Raw genomic sequence first — 17,277 nt, forward strand, 5'->3', positions numbered from 1 at the left:
AAGCTCGAAATAAATGACTGTGAATGAAAAGCCCTATTGGCGAGTCTTGATTTAACCCAAACAAAAATTATCATTTTACCGGTTATTCAATTGTCCGAAAATATAGAGCCGATTGCACAACTGGTGTTGCAATATTAATAAAAAATAATTTAAGTTTTAATATAATTACTCTAAACAATATTGCAGAAGATTTACAAGCTTGTGCAGTTGTAGTTAATAACATATCTTTCATAGCAGTTTACTGTCCACTAGACATCACACCAACAATAATTATCGGAGATGATTTTAATACCCATCACGATTTATGGGGCTCCTACAAAGTTAATGCTTCTGGATCAAATTTTGTTAATGCATTAAACCAGTCATCTTTTGTTCTCCTTGTCGACGGTTCCCCGACAAAAATTTCTAGATCAGGTGCCAAATCTGCAGTCGACCTTTCAATCTGCTCACCAGACCTCGCTAATAGCATAGACTGGTCAGTTAAAGCAGACACACTAGGTCACTAGGCTCGGACCACTTCGTTATTATAATGCAGCTTAATCATTCTTTTGCAATACAAGATGATACTATACATCCTATGTCTAAATGGAATACAAAAAAGCCAATTGGTCTGAATATAACCTCTTTTCACAACTTCATTATGATTGTTACGTTGGGATGTCCACGAGTTACTTCACGCAAAGATCCCTGGTTCGAAATTAAATTATAGAAAATAACTTTCGATTACAGAAAATTACCCCTATTAAAAATACGCAAGTGTAGCTTAAAATAAAGTTTTTATTTGGATGTTATCCAAAGAATGTTACAAACTCGACTGACTTAAAAACGTAATATCCAATATCTACACATTCCTTAAAACTGCAATACATTCTTATCATAGGTTTCAATCTCAAGTGGGCTGGCTAGTACGCCCATCATCCCTTCACCTTAAAACAACGAAAAACAAACCATATGGCTCGCCGTATGTATAAAGCAGAAATATCTTTTAAACACGGACACTGCCATATTTTATAATGACTCGACATTCTCCCACCTTGGGGAATTTGACAAAATTTCTCAAAAAATACAGAGAGTCACGAAAAATTTCAATAAAATATTAAATAAAGTGAAAAGTAAAATATATCAAAAACAAACAGAGTCATGAAAAAATCAAGTCAAGAAAATGTCACTTGAATCTTACAGGAGTTTTAACTACCCGGCCACTTCGCGTACATCTTTCATTTAAATCGGGTGCTCTGCTTTTTGTCACTCCCGCACTTATTTCACTTGATTCTTCCTCAGCCTGGAGCTGACAACCGTTCTCGTGAGGCACTGTCTCTGGAGCCGCATCCCGTAGGGTAATACCCTGGATATTCTCGCCAGCAGTAACTGCCTCCACGACTTCCACTGGGTAAAGCCTTTGCAACGGTCTCAGAAGTTGGCCTTGTGCCGTCGCAAGACGAACTAATCGCACCTGATTATCTCTACCGGGTAAAAGTTCAATAACTCTTCCTAAAGGCCACTGAAGACTCTTGATGTTTTCGTTGCCTACTAAAACGACATCCCCGATAGACACTTTAGACACTTTCGTCTTCTTCGTTCCCGCTTTGAGTTGAGCCAGATATTCAGCACGAAATCTTTTTCGCAAATGACTTCTCAACTCTTGCAAACGGCGTATTTTGCGTGTGAGAGAATTCTGCTCTAGCAAATCACAATCCGGCAACTCGTAACTGACTTGCTCACGTAAAAACATACCTGGCGTCAACGCGGCTAACTCAGTAGGATCATCCGAAATATACGTCAATGGCCGCGAGTTGACTATACTCTCACAATCACACAACAATGTCAATAAGTCTTCATAATTGAGAGACGCTCGACCCAAAACTTTTCGCAAAAGTCCTTTCACAATACCTATTAATCGCTCCCAAAATCCACCCCACCATGCAGCTGTAGGGGGTTGAAACGCCACTTAATACGTTGTGTAGAACTATATTCCGCGATCATGTTCCAGTCCAATTGCTTAAGCACGTTCTCAAGTCCCGTAAAATTCGTTCCATTGTCACTATAAACCGTTCTCTGGCGTCCACGCCTGGCAACAAAGCGACGGAAAGCTTGAATAAATGCATTTGTTGACAAGGAGGTAACGAGTTCCAGATGAACTGCGCGATAAACGGCACAAGTGAACAAACAAATCCATGCCTTCTCGCCCGATTTCAAGTAAAGAGGCCCAGCTAAGTCCACCCCGGAAATCTCAAACACTGCAGCATCTCGAACTCTATCGGCCGGCAATGAAGGCGTTTGTACTTCGAACGATTTCCCATCTTGTCTCTTGCACACACCACATTCTTTTAAAATGGACCGCACAATCCGTCTACCCCCTAAAGTCCAATATTTTTCGCGGAGCAAACTAAGCAGTCCCTGTGTACCAACGTGACAAGAGTTTTTGTGTAAGCTCAAAATCAACTTGCGCACTATAAAATGTTCACCCGGAAGTAAGATAGGCAGACGAAAATCTTCCGTGTCAATTCTCTCGGCAACGCGAGTTTTTAAACGTATAAGTCCAAATTCATCAACAAACGTGTTTAGCGAGGAAATTCGTTTTGTATCTGAACCGAACGCTTCTTTCTGCACTAACTTCAACACAAACATTTCGGCTTTGTCGATTTCCTCCGCGACCAATTCGCCTGTAAGTTTTCCATTTGAATTTCTCGTATTGTAACAAAATCGTAGCGTCCAAGCCATCATTCTTAACAGTTTTGTGTACTGAGAAAAGTAATGCAGGTGCCAATCGTCGGACGTCATATTTAATAGTGACGAAATGGCTTTTTTCTTTTTCTCAGTGCCGACTTCTTCTTCATCAACCTCTACTTGTTGTTGGGGCCAATAATTTTCGTTTCTGTACAACCATTCCGGGCCTTCCCACCATCGAGATTCAAACAATTGCCGAACACCACAGCCTCTTGATGGAAGATCGGCAGGGTTGAGAGAACCAGGCACATATTTCCAACACTCAGCATTGGCTAAATTTCTAATCTCCTGAACTCTATTAAAAACAAAAACAGACCAGTCATCCTTACGTTGAATCCAAGAAAGAACCGTAGTGGAATCACTCCAAAAATAAGACTTAACATGCTGAGAAAATTGTCTTTTGACTGACTGATAAAGTCTAGCACCAATAGTGGCTGCCAACAGTTCCAATCTAGGTATAGAAATCTTCTTCAAAGGAGCCACACGACTCTTAGCTGCTACAAGAAAAATCGAAACACCATCATTCCGAAGAACTCTCAAAAACACTACGGCTGCATAAGCTTTCTTACTTGCATCTGAAAAGGTGTGCAAACTCCAATGGTCAGCTTCAATGGCCCCAGCCTGGATCCAACGTGGAATCTCAATACTCGACAGTTCAGGAAGATGAGTAACCCATTGACAAAATTCCTCAGCCATGTCATTCTCGACTGGTGCATCCCATCCCAGGCGCTTTTCCCAAAGTTTCTGCAGCAACAGTTTAGGGAACAGAGATACTGGACAGGTAAAACCAATAGGGTCAAATATACTCTAAGCTACAGAAAGCATCAGTCTCCTAGTTATGGGTTCTTTTCCGACCACTCCCTGAAAAATTTCACCATTGATTTTTAGTGTGTCTCTTGAGGAGTCCCAGAGAAGACCAAGAACAGGGAAAACTGTTTTTGTACTACCAGAAGACTCCCACCCTCTCAAATCCATCTTAGCTTCCTCCATGATGGCAGTTGCTTCTGATACGAACTTTCTCAACTCATTCTCATCAGTAACACTAGTCACACAATTGTCTACATAGAACCCAATCATAAGCCTTTCAATTGTATTTTTAGAGTACGGCATATCATTACAACACTTCTCCAGCGCCTTTATCAAATGAAATTCTATAGTAGCACCCAGAAGAAATGGACTACAGTTGACTCCAAAAACAACTCTCCTATGTCGAAATACAAATTCCTTTCCTTCATTGTTTACCCATAGGAACCTCAAAAAATCTCTGTCCTTCGAATGTACAGAAATTTGAAGAAAAGCCTTTCGAATATCCGACACAACACCTATTTTTTGTTGTCTGAACCGTAATAACACAGAAGGAATAAGTTCAATAAGATTAGGCCCTACCTCTAAACACTGGTTCAAAGAAGGACGACCCTGTTCATGAGATTATGCATCAAAGACTGGCCTAATTTTCGTGGTTTCGCTAGTATTTTTAATAACGGGCCTGTGAGGCAAATAGTGCACACAATTATTCTCTTCCGGATTATTTACTATTGCGATCACATCCTCGTTCAACCACTCATTGAATATTAAATTATACGATTCAAACAAATTGGACTTTTTCAACTTATTTAAAGTAGTATCTAACCTTCTTCTAGCGACAACTAAATTATCTGAAATTAAAGGATGCTTGTTCAACCAAGGTAACATAACCTCATACCTACCTTCGTTGTCACATCGGATAGTCTCATAGAAAAAATTCTTAGTCTCCTTGGCCGCCACCTCTCGTGTCAATTTTTCTACAGGATCGGTTATCCCAATAATATCAAGCTCCCAGAGTTTCGCCACAGAAGAACTATCAACAAACAACGCAATCGACATCATAGATGTGCTGAAATTAGAAGCAACCGCCGGCACCTTGCCCATAAGAGTCCAACCTAACAAAGTTTCAACTGCTACAAGACCACACTGTAACTGATATTTCCTCCCTGTATACAATTTGCCTACAACATCAGCTCCTAACAAAATCTCAATTGGTGCTATATGTCCGACATCGCTGAGCGAAATATTCATGTCACTAAATTCCTCAACCCAAGGGCCGTGATAAACAGGAGAGACATCTGCACAAATTTTTGGTTGATCTTAAGGCATCAAATGAACAAGAGTAAGCTCCTTCACTCGCAGTTACCTTGTATAATTTATGTCGTTGTTCAGAAGTACTTTTACCGCCAAATAACGTATGTACGATATTTTCCGTTCCTTTAGCAGAAAAACCCATTTCTTGTGCGGTACGCTGTAAAATATATGTTCTCTGCGATCCAGTGTCAATAAGTGCCCTTACTTGTTTAGTACCATGTGCACTTCTTATGTTTACTCGCAGAGTTTATAAAAAAACCTGTGTATTATTCAAATTCGCAAGCGTCTGATCCTCAGTCCTATTTTCTTCCGAGCGGCTGATACTTGAGGTCGATGTATCAATTTTGTTAACAGGTAAATCAGGACACATCAAAACAACATGGGATTTACAACACAAAATACAATTCAAAGGTGCTCTACAGTTCTTCGAAGAATGTCGAACCTTCAAACATCGAAAACAGGCTTTCTTCTCTGACAATGTTCGTCGTTTCTGTTCCATAGACAATTTTTGTGCTTTAAAACAATTGATACTGTCATGCTGTCCTTCGCAAAAAATACACCTGTCAACCTCATAATTTACCAACCCAGCAGCGGTCGCTGATGGCTGATCAGTTCCTTGCTTTGGTAGTTTTATGTTCTTCTTTTCAACCAGGTTATTGGATTTACATTTATTTTCAGTCGATAAACCAAAACCTTCCGTTGCTAAATTAATTTTTTGTTCATTTTGAACTTCATTTTGTAGAAAACTCATTAGCCCACTTAATCTTGTCTCCAAAGTTGAAACTTCTGCATATTCTTCGACATTGTGCATGGATACGGAACCAGAAGGCCTTAAAAACTGTGAAGATCTATGCCATAGTCTGATCATATCCTCCGGTAAACATGACTCAATAAGGGGATACAATATTGCCGCATATTTGTCAGCAGTTATGCCTAAGGTCTCAAGTGAACGAAGTTGACTCTCTATCATATCATATAGTGCAGAAACATTACAAGAACTACTAGAAACTCGACTCAAAATTAACTTTAAGAGCTCCCTAATATATACTTCAATCTGGAGATCCTCTCTGCCAAACCTAGACTTCAAACTCTTTATAATTTTTGAGTAATTATCGGCTACTGTAGGAAAACTCTCCACTAAACGTCTGGCCTTACTACCGTCTACAGTGGCTTGTCTCAAATAAGCTATTTTGTCGTTTAAATCAATCGATGGATCATCTCATCATGCACTACTTTGAACTGCGACCAAAATGGAAGCCAATCTATCAAGTCCCCAGAATATTTCTTGAATTCGATTGGAGGTAATTTAAAACTGCGCTTACCTTTTATTGATGACTCTGAACTTACTAAACTGGGTCTGTCTTCGCATTTGTACTTCAGTTCATAGTAGCGTGTGCTGTATCTATCCTTTGCCTCCATCTCACTGATTAATTCTGCCTCGGAAGCCTTTTCGACCATAGCTTCAAACACCGCACTTTCCACGACACAAAGCTCATTGTACTTAACTTGTAACAGTTCCCACTGTACACTAATTTGTTGCCAGGGTCGAGTGTCCACCGTTTCAGATAACAAATTGTCCAAAACATTAGCAGCTGTCGTAAAAGCAGTACGAAGCACTGTTCGGCGTTTTGTTTCTAATTCAAATGCCATATTTCTCGCTTACAAGGGTAACAACTTCGGCCGAGCCTCAGGACAAACGAATTTATTCGCCGGAAAAAAGTTTACACTCAAATAAGCGGAAACAACTAACTTTTAAGCACACCCGTATATATCTAAGTCCTTATCGCGGTCGCCAAAATGTTACGTTGGGATGTCCACGAGTTACTTCACGCAAAGATCCCTGGTTCGAAATTAAATTATAGAAAATAACTTTCGATTACAGAAAATTACCCCTATTAAAAATACGGAAGTGTAGCTTAAAATAAAGTTTTTATTTGGATGTTATCCGAAGAATGTTACAAACTCGACTGACTTAAAAACATAATATCCAATATCTACACATTCCTTAAAACTGCAATACATTCTTATCATAGGTTTCAATCTCAAGTGGGCTGGCTAGTACGCCCATCATCCCTTCACCTTAAAACAACGAAAAACAAACCATATGGCTCGCCGTATGTATAAAGCAGAAATATCTTTTAAACACGGACACTGCCATATTTTATAATGACTCGACAATGATAACATACCTTTTTCAGGTAATACTAATGAAAAATACGAATTTCTCTTAAATAATATCGAATTTCAAGCCATTCAATTCCTCTTAAAAAACCTTTTAAAAATAGACGGTTGCCACCACCGTGGTGGGACGAAGAATGTGACGTCGGAGTCAAGCGGAGAAAAGAAAGCCTTAACCTATAAAAATCATAGTTCATTGGAGAATTTTATACTTGTTAAAAAAGTAACTACAAACACTAAATTATTGTTTAAAACTAAAGCAAAAAATTATTTTATACACCATTGCAGTCAGTAACGTAAACAAAAATACCCCTACAAATGAACTGTGGCAACAAGCAAAGAAAATGAAAAGAATTCCAATATCCGGGAATAAATGTGAACACTTAGATTGGCAAGAACCTTTTTTTCAAAAAATTGCACCACCGGATTATGTATGTAATAATTTTGTAGAATTATGTAACATTAACCAGTCTCCCAATTCACTTTTCGATAATCCAATTAGCTACAAAGAACTAGAGTTTGCATTAAAAAAATCAAATAATTCAGCTCCCGGTTTAGATCACGTCACATATGATATGATCTGGAACTTACCTCACAGAGTGAAATTATTTCTACTTGAAATATTCAACGAAGTATGGTTACAAAATTACTACATAGAGAAATGGAAACAAGTATTAGTAATTCCCATTCGGAAACCACAAAAAATCCCAATTATGCAGACTCCTATCGCTCTATTTCTCTTCTTTCGTGCATTTTTAAAACATTTGAGCGAATTATTAAACACAGGCTTGAATTTCACCTTTATTCAAATTTCTTTCTACCAGTGCAACAATTCGGTTTTAAAAAAGGTTTCGGCAGTTTAGATGCAGTATCGCATTTAACTGTAGATATTTAGCTGTGCAATTCAAAAAATCAGTACTTAGGTGCTGAATTTCTTGATATTAAAGGAGCTTACGATTGTATAGTCCCAATGATCTTAAGAAAAAAATTACTTAAAATAGATATTCCATCTAGAATTTGCAATATAATATGTCAAATGTTAACACATAGAGAAGTATAGGTATATAAGATCTGTCAATAACTCTATACCATCCAGCAGAAACCATCATCATCCAGCCTCAAAAGTCCACTGCTGAACATAGGCCTCCTCCCCTCGTTTCGAACCCCATCTATCCTGCGCCGCCCTCATCCAGTTTTTATTTACCTTTCTCAAGTCGTCAGTCCATCTTGTAGGCGGTCGACCGACGCTTCTCTTGTCTTCTCTTGGCCTCCATTCCAATAACCTCTTCGTCCATCGCCCATCTGTCATTCTGGCTACGTGTCCTGCCCATCTCCACTTCAACCTGGCTATCCTCTCGATGACGTCAGTCACCTTTGTTCTTCTCCTGATTTCTTCGTTTCTGATTTTGTCTCGCAGAGTTATTCCTAACATTGACCGCTCCATTCTTCTCTGCGTTACTCTTAGTTTGGTAGCCGAGGCTTTAGTTAAGGTAAGTGTTTCTGATCCGTACGTCAAGACTGGGAGGACGCACTGATCGAATACCTTTCTCTTTAGACATGTGGGTAACTCACTTTTAAAAGTTTCTCTCAGTTTTCCAAATGCTGCCCACCCAAGACCGATTCTTCTCTTTAGCTCATGAGTCTGGTTATCCCTGCCAATCGTAATTTCATGTCCCAGGTATTTATATCTATCTACGAGTTCTATTTCCTTCCCACCAATACTGATGTTCTGGTTGGGTACCAAATTTGTCATTATTTTTGTTTTTGAGATGTTTATATTTAAACCTACATTTTCTGTAGCTACAACGAGTTCTTGTACCATCTCTCTTGCCATACCTAGATCCTCAGCTACTATGACTATATCATCGGCGAAACGTAAGTTGTTTAGGTATTCTCCATCTATTTTTATTCCCTTTGTCATCCAATCCAAACTCTTGAACGCATGTTCTAAGACCGTATTAAAAAGTTTAGGTGACATTGGGTCTCCTTGTCTAACCCCCCGTTCTATTTTTATGCGATTACTGTTAGTATGTAATTTGACAGTGGTTGTTGCCTGTAAGTATATTTTGTGTAATAATTTTGTATACCTATAATCTAGCCTGCATTCTTTAAGCGCCTGTAATATTTTGCTAAGTTCAACTGTGTCAAAGGCTTTATGAAAATCGATAAAAACTAGAACTAGGGGTTTATTGTATTCCACTACTTTCTCTATCAGGGTTTTTATACTTTGTAGATGGTCATTTGTTCCGTAATTTTTTCGGAATCCTGCCTGTTCTCTTGGTAGATAAGTCTCTAACTTTCTTTCCATTCTCTTAACTATTATTCGCGTAAATAACTTATATAAATGGCTGAGGAGGCTAATCGGTCTGTAATTCTCTAAATTGGATTTGTCTCCTGCTTTGTGTAATAGAATCATAGTAGCGTTGTTCCAGCCTGTTGGAATATTGGCGTTGTGAAGGCAGATATTGAAAAGTTGTTTAATTTTTTCAAGTAGTATATTTCCTCCAATTTTTAGTGCTTCTGATACTTATTCCATCTTCACCTGGGGTTCGATTATTTTTCATTTTCTTCAGAGCCTCTTTGATTTCTGATTTTGTTATATCGGGCATTAAATCCGATCCTTGATTTAATACCCCAGTTTTTACTGTAATTGGAGGTTGCGCATTGTCATCTTTTTTTCTTGATTTGTATAACTCTGTGTAGAACTCTTCGACTATTGTTAATATTTCATCTCTGTTTGTAGTTTCTTTTCCAGTTCTGTTTCTTAGTTTGTTGATTTCTATTTTTCCTTTTTGTACGCTTACGTTCTTCAAAACTTTCATGTTCTTATTTTGCTCTATTGCTTGTTTTGTTTTTTCTACATTGTAGTTTCTTATGTCTTTTCTTATTGACTTTGTGATAGTCTTATTTATTTGATTTAGCGCTTCTTTGCTGGAACTTGTATCTCCTTTCATCTGTCGTCTTAGTTCTATAAGGGTTTTAGTAGGTTGACTTAGTTTTTCATCTTTTTGGTTTGTTGGGCAGTATTTAGTTTGAGCCTGTTGTATCGTGGTGATTATTTGCTTGTTCAGTATATTAATGTCTGTTGTTGTTGTATCTTTCAATGTATCATTAATATATTTTTCGAACTCCTGAATATTAGTTGGTTTTACCCATTTCTTTGGGTGTTTCTTATTTATCATTAGAAACTCATATTCTTATTTATCATTATTTATCAGAAACCATAGCTATCATAAAAGCATGCCAATACGCCGAAAATAAAAATCTAAAACAAATAAACATATTATCCGACTCATTATCAGTTTTAAAAAGTTTCTCTAGTCAACTAGACGAAAATTCTGTTAACGTAAATCCCTACATCAAAGAATTAAAGATACTATTATCTAATCTAAAAACTATGCAGTTTAATATAGTATTCACGTGGATTAAAGCTCATGTTGGACTCGAAAATAATGAAAAAGTAGATCAGTTGGCAAAAGACAGCATTTTCAGTGGTGAGGAAACATTGAATGATATTGAACTTCAAGAATGTATAACCATAAGTAAAACCAGATTACATGATAACTGGACACTTCAATGGAATCAATACTGTATAAATCTTCCGACAAGGTATACTCTTTTACATCCGAAAATCCCGACAGATTATTGGCATAAAAATTTAGATTTTTCAAGACACGATGATATTGTTACTATCTCTCGACTAAAATTTGGTCATGCCTGTTATCCCGCACATCTTTATAAAATCAATATAATACAGTTGGATTTGTGCGAAAATTGCAATATAGTGCAGCCGATATGTGAAACAATTGTGCATTTAATGATAGAAGCATATAATTCGGGCCACATATACTACACATATAAAGGTTCAAATTCAGATACGAGGCCATCTCAGATTTTGCCTTTTAAAAAAATGGCGGGCGTTCAAATGGCGACTATAATATGTGACTATTAGCACGATAACTTTTGAACGAGACTTCCGATTTCAACCAAATTTGGTACATAGGTTCTTTTTTGATGTAAAAGAACGAGGTCTTGAACCGGAAGAATCGGTTTACCAAAAGTTGTGTTTTCCTGGTTTTTATGTAAAAATACGTTGTTTTTTTTTCAATTCTTTCACCTCGTATATATTAATTTTTCAAAAAGTTAATGCCGCCATTGAAAATAGCGTAAAAATATTTTTTAGGAACTATTTGGAACATTTTAGTTATGTTAATTACCATTGAATAAATGCATAACTTATCTTCACATGTACCTATGTACGGCAGACTGGTGCAAATAGTATAAGAATTATTGTGCATTTAATGGTAGAAGCATATAATTTGGACCACATATACTACACATACAAAGGTTCAAATTTAGACATAAGGCTATCTCAGATTATGCCTTTTACAAAAATGGCGGGCATTCAAAATGGCGACTATACATATGTGACTAATAGCACGATAACTTTTGAACAAGACGTCAGATTTCAACCAAATTTGGTATGGGTGATTCGCCAAAATAGACGGCAATTTCGAGGTAAATAAAATTTAATTTAAAACATGGTTTAGAATTAGTTCATTTTTAAATATTTTTTATAAAATGAGCTATTCAACTTACCTATGATACCAGCAGAGATCATTCTTAAATATTTTCCGAAAAACGGAAATGTGACTTCGGAGTTGACTAAGTGTCCACGGTGTTGACGTAATTCTCTTTTAATTGAAATTTATGATCGTAACAATTAAATAAAAATTGGTATGTAATAAAACTATACAAAACACTTCCATTTTGATATGAACTACTACAGAAAAACATGAAAAATAGGTAAAATATCAATTGCGTCGGAGTTGATTTAGACCAGCCTTCGTGTTGACAAAACTTTCCAATGTGTAGCCGTGTATTCTCCATTAAACTTTAAAAATCTAATCTGCTTTTGAACACAATCTTGGCATTTCCTTTCTATACATTCTTCTGTCTTTTCTGCGCAACATAATGATTTGTTATCCGCTTCCACACATGAGCTCCATGTTTTCACATAATGTGCATACATAGACAGATGTCTCTTTTATCAATATTAGAGAAGACTTCCCAAAATGGTATATTCTTACAGAAATAAGCATAGCTGCATAAAATATTACTTTCTTTCATAAAATCTTTATTTAACGATTTTGGGGGTTTTCGCCTTCATTTTTCTGTCGTACTCCAGTGTATACGAGCCATTTTCTATAAAAAGAAGATAATATTACCAAACCGACCGAAACATCTTGAGAGCTCACCCAGTAACCCTTTTCCTATATCAGACTAAATTTAAATTGTATTTTTTTAGTTTAAGAATGACCACTCACACACTTTCAACAACTCCGAGGCACGTTCGTCAACTCCGAGGTACGACTGGGCTTCGGAGTTGATGGCTTCGGTGTTGATGATTTCATACATTTTTAAATCTACTTTCTACAAATATTAAAAATAATTCTGCTTTATTCATAGGGTGTCAAAAAACTTTATAGCGCATACTTAAAAGAAAAACATATTCAAAAAATTAGCAAAATTAAGTTTTTACGAAGGCTTCGGTGTTGACTGTATAAAAACATACTAGTCCAGGGCGCATCTGTTTTGAGATGGACGTTGAGAGGTGACTCAAATTTTTTTGCAGAAATTGCTTGAAAATAAATCAAATAATAATATTTGAGTTATCCTCCCTCTCAAAAAGGTCCGGACCATTGTTTAAATAATCAAAATGTCAAAAAAATAAAGGAAAAATTAAATATTTTTCTTGGTTTTTTGATTATAACTTTAAAAGTATTCATTTACGAGAAAAGTTGTACTAACATAAAAGTTGCGTAATTAAATTTCCTACAATATAGAATTGGTTAAAAATTTAAAAAATAGTCACCCTAGTTGCAAAATAGCAATATTTGCGAAAAAACCATACAAAAACAAGTATTCGCATTTTACGTTTTTCAACCATTTTTGCTACACTTAGGACCTTCATATTTCACCCAGAAAAACCTTATGATAAAGTAAAACAATACTGTAAATTTCTTTAAGATCGGTTTAATAGATTTTGCAAAATAAATTTTGCAATCCAGCTTTCGCAAAAAATATTCATTTTTTCAAAATGTTGCAGGACTGAAAATAAAGCAGATAGCAAGTTGAAATTGTTTTTGCTTATAGAAGTTTACTGTACGTTTCATTTGCAATTTTCAAAATTAAAATCGATTAATTATCACGGCGTCCGAAAATTTTTGAAATAAAAAATAATTTTTGGTGCTACGCGCAGGACAGCGGTGTTCGATTCACACAAGTTGATTTCCACCAAAATTTCTTCCAATCTTTATATAATATATTATTTTCTTACTCTATATTTTGTTGTATTTAAATATTTTAATTCCACAAAAATCAAACTAATTTTATTATTGTTTGTGAAATATTGTTTAAACAATTGCATATGTTTAAAAATAATAAACTTTTATTATTTAAGTTAAAATATATGAACAAACAAAGTTTTTGCTAATAAAAGTGTTATTTCAAAGGATAGAGTAGGTGTTTTTATTTTGCAATAAACAAATTTATTTATTTATATCGAAATGGAATAAAAATTAAAATGTATCAATCATTATCAAAGGTCATTGGAATGCCCACTCAGAGCAAACTATCCGCTGTCCTGCGCGTAGCACCAATAATTAATAGTTATTTAAAAAAATTCCTGACGCTGTGGTGTTAATCGACTTTAATTTTTCAAAATTGCAAACGAAAGGTACAGTACACTTCTATATGCAAAAAATTTTTCAACTTGCTATCTGCTTTATTTTCAGTCCTGTAACATTTTGAAAATTTTTTTTACGAAAGCCTGATTGCAAAATTTATTTTGCAAAATCTATTGAACTGATCTTAATGAAATTTACAGTATTGTTTTACTGTATCATAAAGTTTTTCAGGATGAAATATGAAGGTCCTAAGTGTAGCATAAATGGTTGAAAAACGTAAAATACGAATACTTGTTTCTGTATGTTTTTTTCACAATTATTGCTATTTTGCAACAAGGGTGACTATTTTTTAAATTTTTAACCAATTCTATATTGTAGGAAATTTAATTACGCAACTTTTATGTTAGTACAACTTTTGATGGAAATGAATACTTTTAAAGTTATGATCAAAAAACCAAGAAAAAAATCGAATTTTTCCTTAATTTTTTGACATTTTGATTATTTAAACAATGTTCCGGACCTTTTTGAGAGGGAGGATAACTCAAATATTATTATTTGATTTATTTTCAAGCAATTTCTGCAAAAAAATTTGAGTCACCTCTCAACGTCCAAATGTACTAATATTTTTACAGATGGGCCCTGGTCTATACGCTTAGCTTAAGACAACTTGAAAAATTTTCTATCGCTTAACGATATCATGTTCGTCCACTTTCTTCCACAATTTGGGTTAGACTGAAGCGTTCCTCTCTTGTCAAGCTGCCTGCCATACAGTATAGTGCAGTTTGGCCTAAATTTTCATATATTTTCATGAAGCCTCGGTGTTGATGCAGAAAGTTGGTTACAGTTTTTAGTAGTAGATTTTTATGATTTAATTTTAAAAATGAAAGTTATTAATTTGACAGTTTTAAATTACATTGGGTTTTTAATTAATTGTTGATAAAATAATCTGCACTTTTGTAACTTTTCAGTGTGTAATACTATAAAACAGATCAAAAAACAAGGTGGGTTACAGCCTCAGAGTTGATATTTTGACCTTAAAATTGCATAAAATGCTTGTAAAAATACTTTATTTTAAATTAATGTTAAGTGGCGTACATTCATCTATTGTATAATTTAACTTTGGCAACGTAATTTGAAACACAGTATGTAAAGGACTTAAGAAAAAAGCGAGTTACACAATATGCCGCTTATTTTAGCGAACCACCCGTATATAGGTTCTTTTTTTGATGAATAAGATCGAGGTCTTGAACCAGAAGAATCGATTTACCAAAAGTTTTGTTTTTACTGTTTTTTTTTTGTAGAAATATGTTATTTTTTTTTTTTCAATTATTTCACCCTGTATATATTAATTTTTCAAAAAGATAATACCGCCATTGAAAAGAGAGTAAAAATGCCTTTTGCAAATATTTTGAAATTTTTAGTTATGCTAATTGCCATTTAATAAATGTATAACGTATCTTCACATGTACCTACTTGCGGCAGATACATTTTGAATGCTCGCCATTTTTGTAAAAGACAAATTTTGAGATGGCCTCATATCAAAATTTGAATCTACGTATGTGTAGTGTGTGTGGTCCAAATTATATGCTTCTACCGTTAAATGCACAATAATTCTTATATTATTTGCACGAATCTGCAGCACATATGTTCATAGGTACATGTGAAGATACGTTATGCGTTCATTAAGTGGTAATTAACATTACTAAAGATTTCAAAATATTTTCTAAAAAATATTTTTATGCTCTCTTTAATGCCCGTATTAGCTTTTTGAAAAATTAATATATACAGGGTGAAAGAATTGAAAAAATAAACAACATATCTCTACATAAAAAAATCAGGAAAAACACAACTTATGGTAAACCGATTCTTCCGGTTCAAGATCTTGATCTTTTACGTCAAAAAATAACAACCTATATACCAAATTTGGTTGAAATCGGACTTTTTGTTCAAAAGTTATCGTGTTATTAGTCACATATACCTCGTCCAATTTACTTACCGTTGCACGTCATCCGTGCCATAGCATGTGACACGATACCAACACGAAATATCTAGGCGGTAGGTGTGTTCCCCTTTAGAATCATTTTGATTCTAAAAAAGAACACACCCACCGCCTAAATATTTCGTGTTGGTATCGTGTCACAGGGTATGGCGCGGATGACGTGCAACGGTAAGTAAATTGGACGAGGTATATGTATAGTCGTCATTTTGAATACCCGCCATTTTTGTAAAACGCAAAACCTGAGATGGCCCCATATCTAAATTTGAACATTTGTATGTGTAGTATATGTGTTCCAAATTATATGCTTTTACCGTTAAATGCACAATAATTCTTATAATATTTGCACGAGTCTGTCTCACATAGGCAAAAGAACAATACTAAAAAGTTCAAAATATTTCCTAAAAAATATTTTTACGCTCTTTTTAATGCCGGTATTATCTTCTTAAAAAATTAATATATACAGGGTGAAAGAATTGAAAAAAAAAACAAAATATTTTGACATAAAAAAATAGGGAAAAACACAACTTCTGGTGAACCGATTTTTCCGGTTGAAGAACTCAATCATTTACATAAAAAAAAAGAACCTATATAGCAAATTTGGTTGAAATCGGACGTCTCGTTCAAAAGTTATCGTGGTATTAGTCACATATGTATAGTCGCCATTTTGAACGCCCGCCATTTCTGTAAAAGGCAAAATCTGAGATGGCCTCGTCTCTGAATTTGAACCTTTGTATGTGTAGTATATGTTGTCCAAATTATATGCTTCTATCATTAAATGCACAATTCTTATAATTTTTGGCACGAATCTGCCGCACTAATACAGTAAGTGACTTGGATCATACAGGGTAGCGATAAAGTATGGAAACACGGTAATTGTCCAACCCAATTGGACACATTTTATTCAATCATTTATTCAATCAATATACCAATTACATAGAAGTGGTTTTTACTTCATGTTAGAGTTTTTTAATATCCTTTTGATCTAGCTGTATGAATTTCAATGCATGTATGAGTTTACCTTGCTAAACTCTGTCAAACACTTTTTGTAAATCTATATAACATATGAATACGTTTTTATTATATTCCCTGCATATTTGTAATATGTAGTACCGTCATTGCGCACAATGCCTCTCGTGTTCCCATTCCACCATTCCACCTCTAAATCCAAACTGTGTGTTGTCCAATAGTCCAGGGCGCATCTGTTTTGAGATGGACGTTAAGAGGTGACTCATATTTTTTTGCAGAAATTTCTTGGAATTAACTCCTATAATAATAATCAAGTTATCCTCCCACTACTCAAAAATGTCCGGAACATTGTTTAAATAATCAAAATGTCAAAAAATGATGGAAAAATTCGATTATTTTCTTCGTTTTTTGATTATAACTTTCAAAGTATTCACTTACGAGAAAAGTTGTACAGATATAAAAGTTGCGTAATTAAATTTCCTATTATATAGGATGGGTTAAAAATTTTAAAAATTATCACTCTTGTTGCAAAATAGCAATAATTTCGAAAAACAATAAAAAAAAACAAGTATTTGCATTTTACGTTTTTAAACCATTTAT

The 17,277-nt window shown here is 35.0% G+C and overlaps 1 protein-coding gene across 1 annotated transcript in view; it reads left to right on the top strand.

Annotated features, from left to right (window-relative positions):
* Window positions 1–17,277, top strand: part of LOC126892258 (catalase) — a 540,038-nt gene that overhangs the window by 160,888 nt on the left and 361,873 nt on the right. The window lies entirely within an intron of this gene.

This window comes from Diabrotica virgifera, chromosome 9 (genome assembly GCF_917563875.1).
Source record: "Diabrotica virgifera virgifera chromosome 9, PGI_DIABVI_V3a".
In the NCBI taxonomy this organism is placed as follows: Eukaryota; Metazoa; Arthropoda; class Insecta; order Coleoptera; family Chrysomelidae; genus Diabrotica; species Diabrotica virgifera.